Source organism: Chlorocebus sabaeus, chromosome 25 (assembly GCF_047675955.1).
Source record: "Chlorocebus sabaeus isolate Y175 chromosome 25, mChlSab1.0.hap1, whole genome shotgun sequence".
In the NCBI taxonomy this organism is placed as follows: Eukaryota; Metazoa; Chordata; class Mammalia; order Primates; family Cercopithecidae; genus Chlorocebus; species Chlorocebus sabaeus.
This window is the reverse complement of record NC_132928.1, coordinates 66,527,394-66,546,447: the sequence shown is the minus strand read 5'-3', so window position 1 is coordinate 66,546,447 and position 19,054 is coordinate 66,527,394. Positions and strand designations below refer to the sequence as shown.

Below are 19,054 nucleotides of genomic sequence, written 5' to 3'. Positions count from 1 at the left end.
ATGCCCTCCATCTCACGTGCTAGACATTAGTGCCTCTGCTTCATTCCCTTTTCTCTTATTTCTGGGATACCTTTTCCCTGTCCTCTCACTCCGAGGATAATTCCACTTTCAGCTGCAGCCCCATTGCCTAGTGAGACCATGGCATATTGTATTTTCATCCTGAGGCCAGACCCAACATTGCATCACTTGCTTTCACACAGCTCCAGCCCCACAGTGCATTAACAAGGAATGGTCTTTAACGATGGGCCTAATGGGGATTCTGTGGATGCTGTAAAGAGCATTTGCATTGTGCACCACACGACAAGGTTTCTTAAACATTCCTCTCAGACATTAATTTTGGTTCCAAATTTATTTCTGGATGGCAGCTGTCTCATTCTAATTTTTTCTTCCTCTATAGCCTCTAATCTATTCTGCTTATAAGCAAACATCTGCTTGCAGACACACAGAGCACAGCAGCATCCAGCCCAGCTAGCTCATGGCACTGTTTAGGAATGCATCTTGGAGGTCTCACGCTCAACTCTATCAATTTTCCAAGATATTTATCCCCCCAAACAGTTCTCTGTTTAGGGGTAAATGAATAATTTGCTACTAAGAAAATATGGTGAAAAAAAAAATCCCAGATTTAGCCTGGTATTTAACTTGCTGCTTTCTGTCCTCAGGAGACTCTCCATGCTGTGAGCTTATAGCTTTTAAGGCCAATGACTCATTCAAGCAATATTTATTGAAAGCCTGTGTGTCAAGCTCTTGATTAGGTGTGGAACCTGTAGGGGTGTTAAGTAAAGTTTTTATCTTTATGAAACTGACCTTCTAGTGGGGGAGATAAACAATAAACATGTAACAAGTAAATGAGTGAGGTAATTAGGGATGATGGTAAGCCTCACTTAGAAATCAATATTGAAATACTTAACTGAGTACCAGTTACTGTGTGCCAGGCCCCATGCTAAGTGCTTTGCCCATTTCTATGTTCTGAATGTTTGTGCTTCCCTCAAAGTTCATATGTTAAAGCCTAACTGCCAATGTGATAATATTATGAGATGGGGCCTTTGGGAGATGATTAGGTCGTTTTGGGGGGGGAGTGGAGCCCTCATCCATAGGATAAATGCCATTTTAGAAGAGGCCCTAGAGAGCTGCCTCACCCTTTCCACCATAAAAGGGCACAAGTAGAAGGTGCCGTCTATGAGGAAATGACTTCCCAGCCTCCAGAACAGTGAGAAATAAGTTTCTGTTGTTTATAAGCCACCCAGTTTACGGTATTTTGTCATAGCAGCCCAAACTTAATAAGAAACTCTTGTTAATTCACTTAATCTTTATGAGATTAAGGTACTACTCTATCAACCTACTTTTATAGCAACCTTCTGAGGCAGGTGAAACAGATATTTTTACCTGCATTCTAAAATCTCATCAGTGGCCAAAGCCACAGAGCTAGTAAATAGTGAGACCAGGATCTGGGTCTCCATGGTTCTAAATCACACACCCTTAGTCACAACAATACTGTTTCATGTGTTGATGGGTTGATTAAAGAACACTTTGAAGAGAGAATACTGACCTCTGAGGTTAGGGAGGGCTCTTGTAACATTACTTATCTATATGCTGTAATAGATTGCACATGCTCCCTGGTACTACAATTGTTAGTGTGTGTATCCATTTTTCTTTTTTTTCCTCACAGCTGTAAGCTCACTGAGGAGCAAGAATCGTGACTTGTGCATTTTGTGTGTGTGCCTTCTATTTGTAGCTTGGTGCCTAGACAATGAACATTGAATTGGACTAAAAAGCTGTACTAGCACTATCCAACAGGAATATCAAGCAAGCCATACATCTAATTTTAAAATTTCTAGTAGCCACGTGACAAAGAAGTAAGAAACAATGAAAATTAATTTTAATAATATACTGTAATTTCAACATTAATATGAAAATTATTGAGATATTTTATATTATTCTTTTCATACTAAGTTTTTGAAATATGGTGTGTAATCTACACTTATTCTGCATCTCAGCTAGGACTGGCCACATTTCAGTTGCTCATTAGCCACATATGTAGTCAGAGACTACAGCACTGAACAGCCCAGAACAATATTCATGAGATGAAAGAGGTGTGGATGCACGCCTTTTAGGTGTTAGATATTCAAATTCCAAAACCACTTTGGATCAAACCCTTGAGACCTCTCATAGGAGCAAAGGGTCTCTTTATATCACTGGCCTTAAAAGTGGGTACCCTTCTGAAGGTAGGAGTCAGTGAGGCCTAATGCAAAAGGAATTAATTTTAGAAAGGTCTCTTACTAATTATGTGGCTTGGAACAAGTTACTGCATCCTTCTGAACCCATTTTCCTCCTCTGTAAAAGATGGACCCAAAAAATCTCTTGTAGAGTTGAAATGTATTTACATGCCTGGCACCAAAAAAGGCACCTTTCATCAAATATTTTATTTTGTAGCTTTCATCAAATATTTTATTTTGTACTATCAGATACATTCTTTATTTACTAGAATAAAAGGTCATTTGCTGACAAATGAGATCCCTAGATGATATGCAATCCGATAAATATTAATAGAGCACCTACCATGGGCCCAACACTGTTCCAGGCACTTAGGACATATCAGTGAACAAAATAGACCAGGATGATGTGCTGTCCCAGACAATCAACACAAGGCTCTGATGTGAGTACCTCCTAACACAATCGTCAGGCAAAACTAGCATTTTCAATATGAATCTCACATCAGAAGAGAAACAGTGCTAGAGATGCAGCAAGAGCAGAGATCCTTTTGGCCTGTGTGTGGTACCTGTAAGGAAATACTGCACAAGCGCTGGCCCTGCCCTACCCCATGAGTTCTACAAGGGGAGTGCAATGTTGTATGGGTTACTGTAGCCATATTTACACGTGGTGATTCTCCTTGGAAGATCATTTTTATTTTAAGGTAAGTAATTTAAAATACTATTTTAACATGGAGACCAACACAGAAATATTTTAAAGCTAAATGCAAAATTCACATAGAGTTTTATAACATAACATCAACTCCAAAGAAATTTCTTGGTTGTGGTGAGCATAACAGGTCACATGGCAGGAAGATTATGTATTGTACTTTATTTTTATAAGGATACCTTAGTGGGAAATTCTGGGAAGAAGCACATTATTTATTTTTTTGTTTTTTCTCTAATATGTAGAAACTGTTTTGAACTCTGATATTGTAATTCAGGTTGTTTCTTAACCCCTCTGTCAGCAGAGCTATATGGACACCAGATTTAGAAAGAGGGTGTTTTATGGCTTGTTTACTTCAGTCTGATGTCATGGGTCCGTGATTAGACTTCATAGGTGTTCCAGTCTCTGCTCGAATTATAAATCAATAGGCTAGGACGTTTTAAAAATTCAATTCTACATCACCTATATTCCTTGCTTCTCTTTTGCACAAAGTGAAATTGCCTAAAAGCTTCTAGAAGAATTAGGAAGCATGACCATGTTCAATAAAAACAAGGTTATCAGAGAGAAAGAACATGGATTATTCAAATCCCCCAGTGCTTGTCTATGCCCACAATTGCAACTGCTGTAGAGAGACTCCCAGCTCCCAGGGAGCCAGTGACCAGAGGATCTAGGTTTTAGGGCAACTTGTTGGAAGCAAGAGGCTATTCTTTATTCTCTAAGCAGTTTTGTGGAGAAATATTCTTCTGTGTTTGCACTGAGAACTTGAAACCTTGGCCAGTAAATGGTGAATTCAAATCCACAGATGATTTTCTAAAACATTTGTTCAGTTAGTGATTGAGTCAGCCTTGTAGATGGCCCAAGTCCCTATCAACCTGACCAAATGAGGAATAATAATGACTCACATTTGTATCATGGTTTATGAATGGCAAAGGTCTTGCTCACATATTATTCTATTTGGTTCCCACAGCAACCCTATGTGGCAGAGATTGGTACATAGCCCCCAGTATCTATCCCCTTATTCTTCCACTACAACATGAGCTACATTTTTTATATGACTTTTCAGAATAAAGATGCCTCCAAGCCATACATGACCATGATGTTGCCATGTGTCTAAATTCTTGCCAATGTAATGTAAGAAAAAATGATAGGTGCAGTTTTTGTAATTCCTTTGTGATTTCTTCTATAACCTTTTGGTTAGGGGTGTGTTGTTTAATTTTTTTCATATTGTGGATTTCCAACATTTCCTTCTGTTACTGACTTATAATTTCATTCTATTGTGGTCTGAGAATATACTTTGTATGATTTCAGGTTTTTTTTTTTTTTAAATGTATTGAGACTTATTTTTTGGTCTAACATATGGTTTCTCCTGGATAATGCTCTGGTGCACTTGAGGAGATTGTATGTTCTGCTGTTGTTGGGTGGAGTGCTCAGTAGATGTCTATTAGGTCTTGTTGGTTTATATAAGTGTTCAAGTATTCTATTTCCTTGTTGATCTTCTTTCTGCTTGTTCTATCCATGATTGAAAGTTGGGTAGTCAAATATCTAACTATTATCATTGAATTGTGTCTGTTTTGCTCTTTCATTCTAGAGTTTTTGCTTCAGTAGTTAAGTGTATTGGTGTTTATGATTGTTATCTCTGCTTGATGAGTTGATTTTTATGATTATAAAGGGTCCCCGTGGCATAATAAGAAAGATATTTGGCCTTTGCCCCCAGTTTCTGGCACAGAGCTTCTAAGACTCTTGGAATTCTTTAAGTGATACAGATATTGAACTGTCTTTTGTCCTAATGAGGTGACTCTTCTTGGAAGGTCACTAGATAGCTTCAGGAAGGGAGCTGGACTTCAGAAAAGCCAAGCTTTAGAAGTTTCAGCCCCACGCTCCAAACTCCAGGGAGAAAAGAAGGACTAGAGACCGACTTAATCACCAATAGCAATGTAATCACAGACTATGATTTAATCTGTCGTGCCTATGTAATGAAACCTCCATAAGATATTCTAAATGATGAGGTTCAGAGAGTTTCCAGATTAGTGAACACATCAAGAAGCTGACAAATTTGCATGCCCAGTGTGGCATGGAAGCTCTGTGCCTCCCCTCTCCATACCCTGTCCTGTGTTTCTCTTTCGTGCCTCAAAGAGTTGTATTTTTTGTTCCGATGTGTCTCCTTTGTAATAATTGGTGAATAGCAAGTAAAAACACTTTACTGAGTTCTAAGAGTTGTTCTGGCTAATTATCAAAACTGAGCCGAATGTGAGGTCATGGGGGAGGTCATGAGGAACCCCAAATTTGTAGCCATGTCAGAAAGACATGGTAGCCTGAGGATCTATGACTAGTGTCTAAAGTGAGGGCAGTGTTGTGGGACTGAGCTCTTAAACCTGTGAAGTCTAATGCTAATTCTGTGTAGTTGGTGTCAGAACTAAATTGAATTATAGGACACTTAGTTGTTTGAGAGTTGAAGAAGTGTTATTGCAAAAGACTACACATCTGGTGTCAGGAGGAAGAAAATCTAACAATAATTTTTGGCTTCAGTAACAATTTTTTCTTAAAGTTGGTTTTGTTTGGATTCGCTCAGTCACTCTACTCTCTTTTGATTCCTGGTTGTATGATACATCTTTTTCCAGTCTTTTACTTTCAACCTATTTGTGTCTCTGAATCGGAAGTGATTTTCTCTAGACAACAAATAGTGAATAATTTAAAAATTTGTTCTGTCAATTTCTTTTAATTGAGGTGCTTAATGCATTTACATTTTATATAATTATTATACTTACTAATTATGATTAATGCATTATAATTTATATAGTTACTGGTAAAGGATTTATATCTGACATTCTTCATTTTCTACCTGTCTCTTTTTGTTACTCCATTACTGTCTTCTTTTCTGTTAAATAGATACTTTCTAGTATACCATTTTAATTCCCTTATCAATGTTTACTATTTTTTTGAGTTATTCTGTTAGTGGTTGTCTTGGGGATTACAATGAACATAATTAAAAAAAAAAATTTAGTTTGGATTAATACCATTTTAGTTGATACAGTATGTAATATATACAGCTCCAATCTTTTCTTGTTCCTTTGTGATATTATTGTTCTACCATTTATATTTTTATGTATTATTTGCCTGTCAGTACAGATTTATAATTATTTCTTTATGCAACTGACTTTTAAGTCAAATGGAAGAAAAAAGAGCTACAAACAAAACATAGACTTATACTGTGTTTTATATTTGCTTATGTAGTTACCTTACTGGTACTTTATTTCTGCATGTGTATTAAAATTACTGTTAGCCAGGAGCAGTGGTTCATGCCTGTAATCCCAACACTTTGGAAGCCTGAGGTGGGCAGATCATGATGTCAGGAGCTCGAGACTAGCCTGGCCAACATGGTGAAACCCTATCTCTACTAAAAATACAGTAATTAGCCCAGTGTGGTAGCAGGTGTCTGTAATTCTAGCTACTTGGGAGGCTGAGGCAGAAGAATTGCTTGAACCTGGGAGGCAGAGGTTGCAGTGAGCAGACATCATGCCACTATACTCCAGCCTGGGCAAGAGAGCAAGACTCAGTCTTGGGGAAAAACAAACAAACAAACAAATAAGCAAACAAACAAGCTACTGTCTAGCGTCCTCTCATTTCAGCCTAAAGGAAACACTGCAGTGTTTTTTGGTAGGGCAAGTGTGCTAATAATAAATTATCTCAGTTTTTATTTATTTGCAAATGTTTTAATTTCTCCTTCATTTTTGAAAAACACCTTTACTGGTCTGCTGGATATGGACTTCTTGTTTAATAGTTTTGCCTTTTTTTTTTTCTTAAGTCTGTCAGCACTTTGAATATGTCACCTCACTGCCTTCTATCCTCCATTGTTTCTGATGAGAAATCAGTTGTTAATCTTACTGAGAATCTCTTGTGTATGTGAAAAGTCACTTCCCTCTTGCTGCTTTCAGAATTCTTTCAGTCATTTGATGGTTTGATTATGACGTATGGGTTTCTTGATGTTTATCTTATTTGGAGTATGTTGAGTTTCTTGGATATGTAGATTAATGGTTTTCATCAAAATCTGGGAAGTTTTCAGCCATTATTTCTTCAGATATCCTTTCTTTCCTTTTTTTGTTCTGCTCTTCTTTTGTGTATGTCAGTGAACTTGATGCTATCCCACGGGTTTTTTAGATTGTTCATTTTCCTTATTCTTTTTTTTCCTATTCTTCAGACTAGATAATCTCAATTGACCCATATTCAAGTTAATGGTTTTTTTTTTTTTTTTCTTCTGGCTGCTCAAATTTGCTGTTGAGCCCACCTAATAGATGTTTCTTTCTCTCTCTTTTTTTTTTTTTTTTGACAGAGTCTTGCTGTCACACAGGCTGGAGTACGGTGGCAGGTGTGATCTTGGCCCACTGCATTCTCCGCCTTCCAGATTCAAGCAATTCTTCTGCCTAAGCTTCCTGAGTAGCTGAGATTACAGGCGCCTGCTACCACACCGGGCTAATTTTTGTATTTTTAGTAGAGACGGAGTTTCACCATGTTGACCAGGCTGGTCTGGAACTCCTGACCCTAAGTGATTCACTTGCCTCAGCTTCCCAAAGTGCTGGGATTACAGGTGTGAACTTGTGCCCTGCCAATTTTTCATTTCAGTTATTATTCTTCTCAACCTCAGAAGTACTATTGGTTCTTTTTAATAATTTCTATCTCTTTTGACATTGTCTACTTGATGAGGCACCATTCTCTTGCTTTTCATTAGTTCTTTAGACATGGGTTCCTTTAGTTTCTTGAAAATATTTAAAATAGCTGATTTAAAGTCTTTGTCTAGTAAGTGCAATGTCTGGATTTCCTCAGAGATAATTTCTATTGATTGCTTTTTTCTTATTTATTGGTCATATATTCATGTTTCTTTGTATGCCTTATATGCCTTTTTGTTGAAAACTAGGCCTCTTACATAATATGATGTGGTAAAACTGTGGAAATCAGATCCCTACCTCCTGGCATACGCAGGATTTTAAAAAATTGCTGCTGTTTGTTCTAGAAGTTGTTGTTTGTTTACTAACTTTTCACAATGAATTCTGTAAAGTCTGTATTCTTCACTGTGTGGCCACTGAATCTCTGCTTGGTTTAGTGGTCACCTGATGACTAGGCAGGAATTTTCTTCAACAGGCAAAACCAATCTTCTAGTTTCTACGAAAGGGCTCTGTTTGCATGTTGGATCATGCTTTCAACACTCAGGTAGGTAGTTGGAACTCAGCTTAGCCTTCATTTCCTGCTTTCTCAGAGCTAAAGTGAGAGCTTAGGGCCTTATCAAGTCTTTCATGAGCATGCCCACAACCCTGGGTATGTGCATGGTCCTACACACGCACGTGCCCTTCTATATTCCCCAGAACATGTCATCAGAGACTTTCAAAGCTTCCATGGACATCTTATTTCCCAACTTTTCCTTTGGAGATTCTCAGTTAGTCTACTGTTTGCTCCAATTATAATCCACTGCCTTAGGGAGCTGCAAGTTAAATAATTACCTATAATTGTTTCTAACCAAGGAGCACAGGGAAAAGGCTTTTTATACAGAATAGCTCTGAGTGATGTCAAATACAGACAGCTTTACAAGTGGGGTCCTCCAGGGAAGCACTGGATAAGTTAAATAATGGCAATTCTCTGGGAATGAGACTTTGGGGTCACTCCAGCTCTATGCTACTTGCTCCAGTGGGTTCCAGGCTGCCAGTTTTCACTGTAAATGCAGGCTGCTAGTTTTCATGGCTACTGTGAAGCTGGAGATAGGGGAATGAGACTAGGGAAAGTTAAAAATGTCACAAAGCTTATGGTTCTTATGGAGATTTTGTTGCTTTTCTTAAATAAATGCTTCCTGGATTGCTGAAAGCCTTTGGTTAGTTTCCAGAGTTCTGAAAAAGGTGATTCTAACAATTTCGCAAGTTATCACATAGCTGTTTTGTAGAAGAGAATTTGTGAAGGTGCTTATGTTACCGTTTTCTCTGATGGTCCTCTCCTGTTTTTAGCTTTCAAAATAGTGTCCTTATAGGCAGGGTCATCTATTTCCTCTGCTCTTTCTTCCCACCTGTAACCAGAAGGCAGATATCATTGGGAGCAGGTGCAACCATCTTTCATCATGAGATGAAAACTGCACACTGGGGATGGTAAGACAACATGTTAGAAAGAGCTCAAGTCTGATGATCACTGAGCCATCACACCATTCCTGGACCACCTACCTGAACTTCTACGTGAGAGAATTAGGTATGTTTGCCATTTAAGCCACTGTTATGTTAGGTTTTCTGTCACACTGCACAACCCAAATCCTAATAATGCACTAGTGAAGTAGATAAGGCAGATTTGTTACTGTGCTTTATTTTTCTTAATGTGAAGAAATTAAAGCTGAGAAGTACTAACTGACATTCTCAAGGATAAACAGCTACTATGAAATGGTTGAGTCAAAGTCCATATCCAGGGGTTCTCATATCATAGCTCATCCTCTCTCCCTTTTCATAATATCTCTCTGATGATGTGCATGTAACTAGTTTTCCAGCAGCTAAATACCTCATTAAGGGCCATTCTCCCATAGAAGATGTTGGAGTAGGATGGCCTATGTGTTATGACCTGAGGGGCAGTGGATGAGCTTCTGAAGTCCAGAAATATCTAATCCACAGCTTTGTAATGGGAGAAGGGAAATAGCTAAGGGGAATTCAGAGAATAGAAGCAGCCCTTCTTTCCTCAAGGACATTTGAGATACATTCAGTTGAAGTCTCATGCAGAAGACATGATACTGTTCACTTGTTTACAACAAGAATATTAGTGGGGTGCAGAAATAGAGAAAGGAATTAGAATTGGAAAAGCTACCACAGAGGTGATAAAAATGAAGTGCAAGGAAACTTTAAAGGGGATGAAAAGGTACCATGTACCTACCTACATATGTACCCCGAAACCTAAAATAAAAGTTACCAAAAAAGGCTAGCATCCAAACAAACATTACCTTTGTTATATAGGTAAACTGCATGTCATGGAGGTTTGATGTATAAATTATTGCACCCAGGTAATAAGCATACTACCCAATAGGTATTTTTTCTGATTCTCTCCCTCCTCTTAGCATCCACCTTCAAATAGGCCCCAGTGTTTGTTGATCCACTCTTTGTGTCCATGTGTTCTTTTTGTTTAGCTCCCATTTGTAAGTGAGAACATGCAATATTTGGTTTTCTGTTCCTGTGTTACTTTTCTTAGGATGATGGCCTCCATCTCCATCCATGTTACTGCAAAGGACATGATCTCATTCTTTTTCATGGCTGTGTAGTATTCAATGGTGTATATGTACCACAGTTTCTTTATTCAGTATGCTATTGATGGGCATTTAGGTTGGTTCCATGTCTTTTCTATTGTGAATAGTGCTGCCATGAACATACACATGCATGTGTTTTATGTCATTGCATGTGAGATGGATCTCTTGTAGATAGCATAATCTTGAGTCTTGCTCCTTTATCCACCTTTCCACTTTAATTGGGATGTTTAGCCCATTTACATTCAAGGTTAGTATTGATATGTGTGGATTTGATCTTGTCATCTTGTTGTTAGCTGGTTATTATGCAGACCTGTATGTGTGGTTGCTTTATAGTGTCACTGATCTATGTAAGTGTGCTTTTGGAGTGGCTGGTAATGGGCTTTCCTTTTCATATTTACCACTCCTTTCAGAACCTCTTATAAGGCAGGTCTGGTGGTAACAAATTCCTTAGCAATTGCTTGTCTGAAAGGGATCTTATTTCTCCATCAGTTAAGAAGTTTAGTTTGGCTAGATATGAAATTCTTGGTTGGAAATTCTTTTCTTTAAGTATGCTGAATATAGGTTCTTGATCTCTTCTGGCTTAGGGTTTCTGCTGAAAGGTTTGCTGTTAGCCTGATGGACTTCCCTTTGTTAGTGTCCTGTCCCCCTTCTCTCTAGCTGCCTTGAATATTTTATTTTTCATTTTGATCTTGGATAATCTTATAATTATGTGTGTTGGGGCTGGTTTCTTTGTGCAGTATCTCACAGGGGTTCTCTGCATTTCCTGAGTTTGAATGTTGGTCTCTCTAGTAAGGGTGAGGAAGTTTTTATGAATGACATCCTGAAAAATGTTTTCTAAGTTACTTGCTTTCTCCCTATCTCTTTCAGGGATGTCAGTGAGTCATATGTTTGGTCTCTTTACGTAATCCTACGTTTCTCAGAGGTTTTGTTCATTCTTTTTTATTCTTTTTTCTTTATTTTTGTCAGACTGACAAAAATATTTCAGACAGCCAGTTTTTGAGCACTGAGATTCTTTCCTTAGCTTGGTCTGTTCTGCTGTTAATAATTGTTATTGCATAATGAAATTTTCGCAGTGTTTTTCAGCTCGGTCAGATCAGTTTGGTTCTTTTTATAATGGCCATTTCATCTATCAGCTCCTGTATCATTTTATTATAATCCTTAGATTCTTTGGATTGGGTTTTGACTTTCTCCCGAATCTTGATGCTCTCTATTCCTATCTGTGTTCTGGATTGTATTTCTGTAATTTCAGCCATTTCAGCCCAGTTAAGAACTATGCCTGGGGAACTAGTGTGGTTGTTTGGAGGAAAGAAAACACTGGGTTTTGAGCTGGCAGAATTCTTGAGCAGGTTCTTTCTCATCTGTGTGGGCTGGTGTTCCCTTAACTGTGGTATAAATTGAGTACAGTCAGTAAACTTCTATTCTGGATGTTTTTAGAGGGCCGTGGCTTTGTGCAGGGCATTTACGTGTAGCTGAATTCTTGTTCGTGGTTTCACAGGGTGTGTTTATTAGCGAAGTGTTTTTGGTGTTAAAGTTTGGGCTGTGATCCAGTAGGTAGGCCGTTGTTCAGCCATGTGGCTCCTCTGTATTTCCTCACGATTGCAGCCACGCTCCCTCTCAGTGCTGTGAATGTGTGGGTTCCTCTCCCACTCGAGTGCTGGCTGAAGATCTTGGCTTGGCACTCCTGGGCTGCCCACTGCAGCTCCAGGGAGAGCTCAGGCTTTATGTTCCCTCTGCAGTTTGGAGGCAGTAGCTCCCCTGCTGAGAAAGGGGCCTTGACAGTGATTGTGGCAGAGGACCTTTCACTTGTCTCTTGGGGTTCCACTCCAGAGAGATGTGGATCTGCTGTCAATCAGTGGAATTGGCCTGGGATGGGGCAGCTGCCCTGTGGGCCCAAGTGGTGAGGGATGGGGGCCCTGACAAGTGGGGTGGTGGGGGTGAGCGTGGTGGTGGAGGTATCACGCGGGAGACAGACTATCCTTTTCTCCTTAGGGCAACTGCAGCTTGCTAAAAGTGTGGTTAAAGCACTCAGGGTCTTTGCTCCTTCCCTAGCCCAAGGGCAGCAAGGGTTGGACCACTGCAGTGGCAGTGGCAGTGGCAGTGGCAGTGGTAGTGGGGCTTTCAGTTGCCTCTGGGAGTTCCACCTCAGAGAAAGGAAGAGCTGATGCTACTGGGAATGTTCAGCCAGGGAGTGGGATGGCTGTGCTGCTGGCCTGGGCCTGGGGCTCTGCTTGTTGAGGAGAAGGAGGTTGAGGGCTCACAGGGAAGAGAGACTGGACTCCTGTTCGGATGGTGACTGTGGTATGCTGGAAGCACAGGTGAGCCTCTCAGGCTCTTCGTTTCTTCCCCAGGGGCAGAATCACTGCTGTGGCAGTGGCAGTGGAAGAGGGGTTGTCAGTGACCCCCTGGAGCCCCTTCCAAGGGAAACTCAGAGCTACTACCAGTGGGTCTGCTCAGCCGTGGGTGGGGTTGTTCCCTGAACCAAGCTGGGTTCGGCTGCATTTTCTCGAGGCCCAATAACGAGAAGCAGACAAACTAGGAAAGAAGGAAATGTATTACTGTAACCAGACACAGGGAGAAGGCCGGAGATAATTCCACCAGACCAGCCCAAAGCGTTACAATTTTCTTAGTGCTTATATAGGTTGGGGTTTGTGCCTATGTGCAGTATAGCATTTGCCTAAGTCTACTGGTAACTAATTTTGTTTCAACTAGAAGTACAGAGGCAAAAAGAAAAAATGCTTGCTAAATCCAATTAAAAGGGCCCCATTACCTTCAAGGCCTGTCTACTGTGGTACCAGAGTGATTATTTCTATCTTATCTCCTTTACAGCTTGGTCTGGAGAGCTGCCTTAGGCTCTCCAATGAATCTATTCAGACAGCTGCCTCTGTTACCTTGACTTATCTCAGATTTTGTCAACCTGAGATGGGTCCTGGCACTAGGAATGTAAGGCTGTCTCTATTATTTTGGCTGTCTCCACAAGGGAGAAACCCATGCAAGGATCCTACTGACCATACGTTTCATTTCTAGCTTTGATGTTTGGGCACCGATTTCCCTAGGTTAAATATTTGCTCAATGTTAAGGCAGTGCTGTGGAAATTTGTTTGTGTAGCTGGGGTGCTATGCAGGCCTGTCTGTGTTATTGTCAGAGAGAATTGACCTGCCACAGGGTGGCTGATCTGTGATCCTGAACTGGGGGCCCTTCCTGGTGAAGAGTGGCAGGATGGAGGCTCACAGGAAAGAGAAACTGTAGTATGATGGCTGTAGTGTGCTAGAGGTGCCAGAATAGCGACTAGGCCCTTTGTTGCTTCCCCAGTCCAGAGTGATTAGGGTGATATCACTGCAGCTGCACCTGCAAGGGGGCTGTGGGTTGTCTCTGGGATTTCCTCCTCAGAGAACTGCAGAGCCACCTCTGACTGAAGTGTTCAGGCAGGAGAAGGGTAGTTGTGCTGCAGTTCCTGGTTGGGAGGCCCTGTCCAGTGAGGAGAAGTGAAAATGGAGAGCTGCATGGAGAACAGTCAGGCCACTTTTCTACAGGGCGGCTGCACTGTACTGGGAACCTGTGCCAGTCTGCAATCACCACACAAACTCCAGAGCCTGAGGGTAACAGCAGCGAGGGCTGCAGGGCAGCAAAGATGGCGGCCTGCCTCTGCCTCTGCCTCTGGGAGCCCTCTCCAAGGAAGTGCAGAACTGCTATCAGCTCACAGCCCAGGAAGGCATGTTTGGGGTCAAAAGTCGGGAGGTCCTGTCCAGTGAGGAGAAGCAAGATTGGAACCCCATGTATAAAACAATCTGGCCACTTTTCCATGAGGCATCTACACTGTTACATGAGGGATCTGCACCAGTCCCTATTCAGCCGTACCCTCCAGAGCCTGAAGGCAACAGTGATGAGATGAAGGTTGCAAGACAACAAAAATGATGGCCTGTCTCTCCCACTGGAAGCTCTCTCCCAGAGAAGTGCAGAGCTGCTACTGGCCCAAGAGCCTGTTTGGAGGGTGACTGGAGTCCCAGGCCAGTGGGCCTTATCGTATCGGATGCAGTGGAGGCAAGGCCTGCAGTCCAGTACTGCTTTAGCCCCCTGGATTCCCCTTTCTTGGGAGTGTGCAAGGCAGACTAAACTCCTGTTGCCAGAGCTGCAGCCACTAATGCCAGGATGCCTGGGGATCTGAGGCTCCTGGGACTCTGCATGTGCCTAAGTGGTGGATCTGCCCAGAATCCGCATAGCTCTCCATGTCAGTCTGAAGGGCCTGGTGGGTGAGCTCATAAAAGGATCTCCTGATCCCAGGGTTGCAAAGGTCCAGGGCAGGAGTATGGGTCCCTGGGGGCTATCACTCACTGTTTTCCCACAGTGCGGGAGACTCCCCTGGCTCATGCCACTCCTTGGTAGACAATAGTCCTGTGTTGCTCCTCTTGATCTCTGTAGGTTGAATTGATTCCTTGATGAATCCCAATGTGTCCACTGGATGTTCCAGTTGAAGATCCAATATTTACTCGCCACTCAATTAGAGCAGCACACACAATTAGCTTCTAGTCAGCCATGTTGGCCCCTCCCCTGCTATCATTGTTTCTTTTAACCAAGAAAGAGAATTTAACTTTAAATTAGGATTTCAAGTTCTAAATTCTGTCTAGGAACTTAATAATAGGAAGGGAATTATATTACGTTATTTGGGATGCTGTATAGCATCCTCTTGAAAAATTGTATAAACTCAAGAGCTGTGGAGTCGGAGTTACCATGTTCAAATTTTTGCTTAACCACTTCTAAGCAAGTCAAGGAAGAGAGGGCTTAGGGCCCCAGCCAAGGAGATGGTTATAGGAAGGTCGGCATCTTATGCCAGGAGAAAGGTCACAAGCTGTAAAACAAGAGCAGAAAACATTCAATGGTGTTTCTAGAGGAGTTGTGCAGAGTGGTCAGTATGTAAACAGGGGCCACATAAGGTGTCAGAGGGCAGGAGAGCAACTTTTGTATGTCTCTCTTGGACTTCAGCTTTGACCAGTAGTCCTTTGCATATGTGGCCTAGGTCCAACCCTAAAAGCCTCTCTCATGCTGAATTAAAAGACCAATAGGCAATGTAAGTTTTTTGATCAATAACAAGGAAATAAAGCAACTGATAGCACAAATTGTCTTCAGATATGATTTTTCAAGACAGTGTCCACTTTATATAGAGAAAAGACTTTTAAGGGATTACTGGTGATAACAGATTTGGAACCAAAGTATACACTAATGATCTCTAAGATCTTTCCAATTTTAACATTCTATAAATTAAAAAAAAAATTTCTTATGACCTTCTTATCAATGCCTGAAGTAATCCACACATTGTTTCTTATTAGGAATTCATAAAGTAGTCAATAACAATGTCCCATCATTATTAACATTATGATTATATTTAAAGGTCATATAGTGAAATAGTATTCTGAAATATTATGGGATTTTTTCCTCCCAATATTTGCAGTTATTTTATAATCCCTCCCTTATTTAGGTGGCTAGATCATAGATATTAACACATATTACACTAGAAGCAGACAAAAGCCTTGAATTTCAGAAGCCTAGGCTCTGAGAAGATACATAGCACAGAAAATGTGAGATGAATCAGATCTATTTTTCATGTCCCCAAACTATTTACAGCTTATTGGAATAAAGAAGGCAGTGGGCTGCATGAAGGAGGTGACAGTCACAGAGGAAGCTCGAAAGGTCACTATGTTGGTGAATTGGAGCCCTCAACCGCAGGCAGGACCCAGAGCTCCATTCTTGAACGGAGGCCAGTGAAACAAGACTCTCACATGGAAAGACGTGTAGAATGTCTAGTGTGAGAGGCCTGAGAGGCTCTGAAAACTGCTACTGCTCATGATGATGTGGGAGCAGAAAATTGAGCCAGAGAGAAGCTTGAATTTGATGCAAGACTATGGTAGTCCCACGTGGTTTCTATAGCTCATGGGCCATGAGGGCAACAGCACATTCACTCCAGAGCAGGACACTGGGATTATTTGAGAGGGCCCTGGTCACCAAGGATCGTGGATGGAGAAGGAGGGGTGATTCAGCAGGGACCTACACTGAACCAAAGGCTGGTTAGGCACAAAACCAACAAACACGTACCTGTTCAGGTGGGTAACAGCCCTCTTCGCCTCCCCTAGGCCCCACTGACCTGTCCCTGAACCCGCTGTTTAGCTCAGCATAATCTGTCCTCAGAAATCAGGTAAACCCTGAGGAAGTTGGGGGATGGGACTGATAACCAAATTGATTAAGTCTCTGCCTGTCAGCAGATTAAAGATACACAAGTAGATTTTGAATTGAGTTATAGAAAAATAAGTTTGAATTGAGTCATAGAAAAATAAGCTTGCATTTAAACACTTTTCAGTTTGCGGATTAAAATTCTTATCTGCTATACTGAACAAGGTTAATACCTTTAACTAAATTATTTAGAATCTTCCCAAAGATCCTGCTGGATTTCTTTCATCCCCACATCACCGATGATAAATTGTGACCAAGAAATTATGTAACTTGCCCAAAGGCACATAATTGGCAAATGGAAGGAGGGGAATTTGTCATTTTGCTGATAAAGTCTCTGTTCTTTCTAGAAACCACACAGCTTTGAAGGATATGGCTGCCATGGAAAGGTGGGGTAGGCAGAAAACAAAAGCAACCAATTAAAGGGTGCCAACCCAGAATTTGCCAGTTGCCAAAATCTCTTTGAAATAACTGTGATTCACTCACAAGGAGGAAGGAAGTGGCTTTAAAAGAATCAAAATGTGTCTTGTGACAAGAGGCAATTAAATTCTGTTCCCCTTGAGTTAAATCCTCTTTATGGCTCTTTGGTGGACACACAATGACTGAAATTATGTCTAAAGAAAAGGCTGTTTACTCTTGGCTGTATATTGATGAGTTAATCACAGGGCACAGTCTTAGCAAATTTGCAAATACTGTCCTTAGGGTTGGCTCTTTATAGCAGGCTTCTTTGTACATCTACGATTAGCAGAAACAACACCCAGGAGGACCAAAAGCAAGGGTCCCTATTCCTGGTACAATTAAGGACAAACTTACTGCCAAAGCTGATAGAATTATTTGGGGTTTGTTTACTTGTGGTGGCTATTGAAGAACTTATGGAAGGTGGGGAAGTAGCTGCTGCCTGTTAGTTCATTTCACCAACTCCGGGACAGGGGATGGATATAGCCCCTTTTACTTCAAAAAGCACTGTTAATGGGCATTTAAGTTGCCTGAATAGGCCAAACTATCTCAACAAGTGAATGGGAGGAATAAAGAAAAGAAACATCTGTAATTCTGTAGCACCTGCTTCAAGGACTGTTTTACTAAATTGGATTGTTGCTGTATGTGCACTTACAAAGCAATTAAAAAAATAAAACTACACAAAAAAACTTTGCCTTGGTTTATGGTTCAAAAATACATGAATGTTTTTCTTTAGACCTCACAAATAAGTAAGACTTCAGCATTTAATATATGGTTTTATTTGGTTCCAATCATTGCTTTTAGTAACCTCCTATTTAATGTTCTGACCCTCCCTGCAGGTCTAGGACACACAGGATGTCCCTTGTGTCTGCAAGCAACACCTTTCATAGTGCTGAATTTTCTGGCTGCCAGATGGAGCTTTTCTTTCACACTAAATTGATTTCTGTGAAAAGTCTTTGTCACTTGCCGTATGATGATGCTTCTAAGTCTTTGCAGCATCCTAACAGAAGGTCCCCAGGTAGACCTTGAGCCATCTTTCTGTGATCCCTCTGTGACCTCTCTGTATTGCTGCCCTTTTTTGACATTTCTGATGATCACCTCTGAGACTCCAGCTGCAACATCAACCTCTAGAAGCACAAATTTCATCCTCTGGAAATAAATCCTGGATATATAGTTTTTTAATTTGCTCTCTTTGAAAACTGCCTCTACTCTCTGATTACCTTCTGGTGTGTGTGTGTGTGTGTGTGTGTGTGTGTGTGTGTGTATGTGTATATATATATATATTTCTCATCTGCTAATATGCCTTCAAGACATTCTAGAACTATTTTTGATTGGATTCTAGTTAATAATAAGAGTAGTAATAGTAATAAAACACTTAAGAGATTACAAAGCACTTTTCTAATACTAGAAATGAAGCTTAAGGGGTCTAAATAGCAGAACCAGGCTACTATATAGTAAGTGGTAGTTAGGTTTAGCATTCCTGTCCGGGAGAGATTTACTCAGGTAGTACTCACTTCAAGGCTGTTTTTCTTTCATCAATAGCCACAGTTGTCTTAATATTTCTCAAGTAAGAAAAACAGAAACCAACCAACTAACCCATTGACAAACCAAAACACTGCATTAGGCAGTTTTTGATGTTGTACTTTGTGGGAAGTGTGGACTCAATCAATTCTTGATTTGCATATTTCTGAGCTTTAAGACAGAAATACCAGCTAGTGCTGAGAACAAATAATTAATGATGACTTTACTTAGAAATTTTCGACAACTACATATGGGAAAACTAAGAGCTCTCTTTTATTATTATAAATAATTCTCTTTTCTCGTTCAAAGAAACATCAATTCAGTATAGGCAGGTGTACTGATGAAGAGTAGAGAGTGATCAAATACAGGATGATGACAGTTACTTGTCTTAGTCAATCCAATTGTCTGATTTCCTGCTTACTCCTTGAGTGAAGGTTTTGGAGTGTCCTGGGTGTGTGCATTGTGATAAATGTGTATGTATGCATGTGCATATATATATAGACACACACACTCTTTTGCATATGTGTGTTTATATTCAAGTACTTTAGTTGTTAGCAAATGAAGATAATAAAAACAGCTAACATTTATTGAATAACAATTTGGCAGGATCTCTGTTTGGCACTTTATATGCACTACCTAATTTAATTTTCCCAAAAACTCTAGTAAATAAAGTCTCTTAACCTTCTTCTCCATGTT

General features: G+C 40.5%; 1 protein-coding gene across 2 annotated transcripts in view; it reads right to left on the bottom strand.

Moving 5' to 3' along the window:
- CCDC190 (coiled-coil domain containing 190) overlaps window positions 1-19,054 on the bottom strand; it is a 109,925-nt gene that overhangs the window by 48,088 nt on the left and 42,783 nt on the right. For both annotated transcript variants that reach the window (XM_073011837.1, XM_073011838.1), the window contains one exon: window positions 8,866-8,956. The gene's annotated coding sequence lies outside the window, so the exon portion shown is untranslated. The remainder of the gene's footprint in view (window positions 1-8,865; window positions 8,957-19,054) is intronic.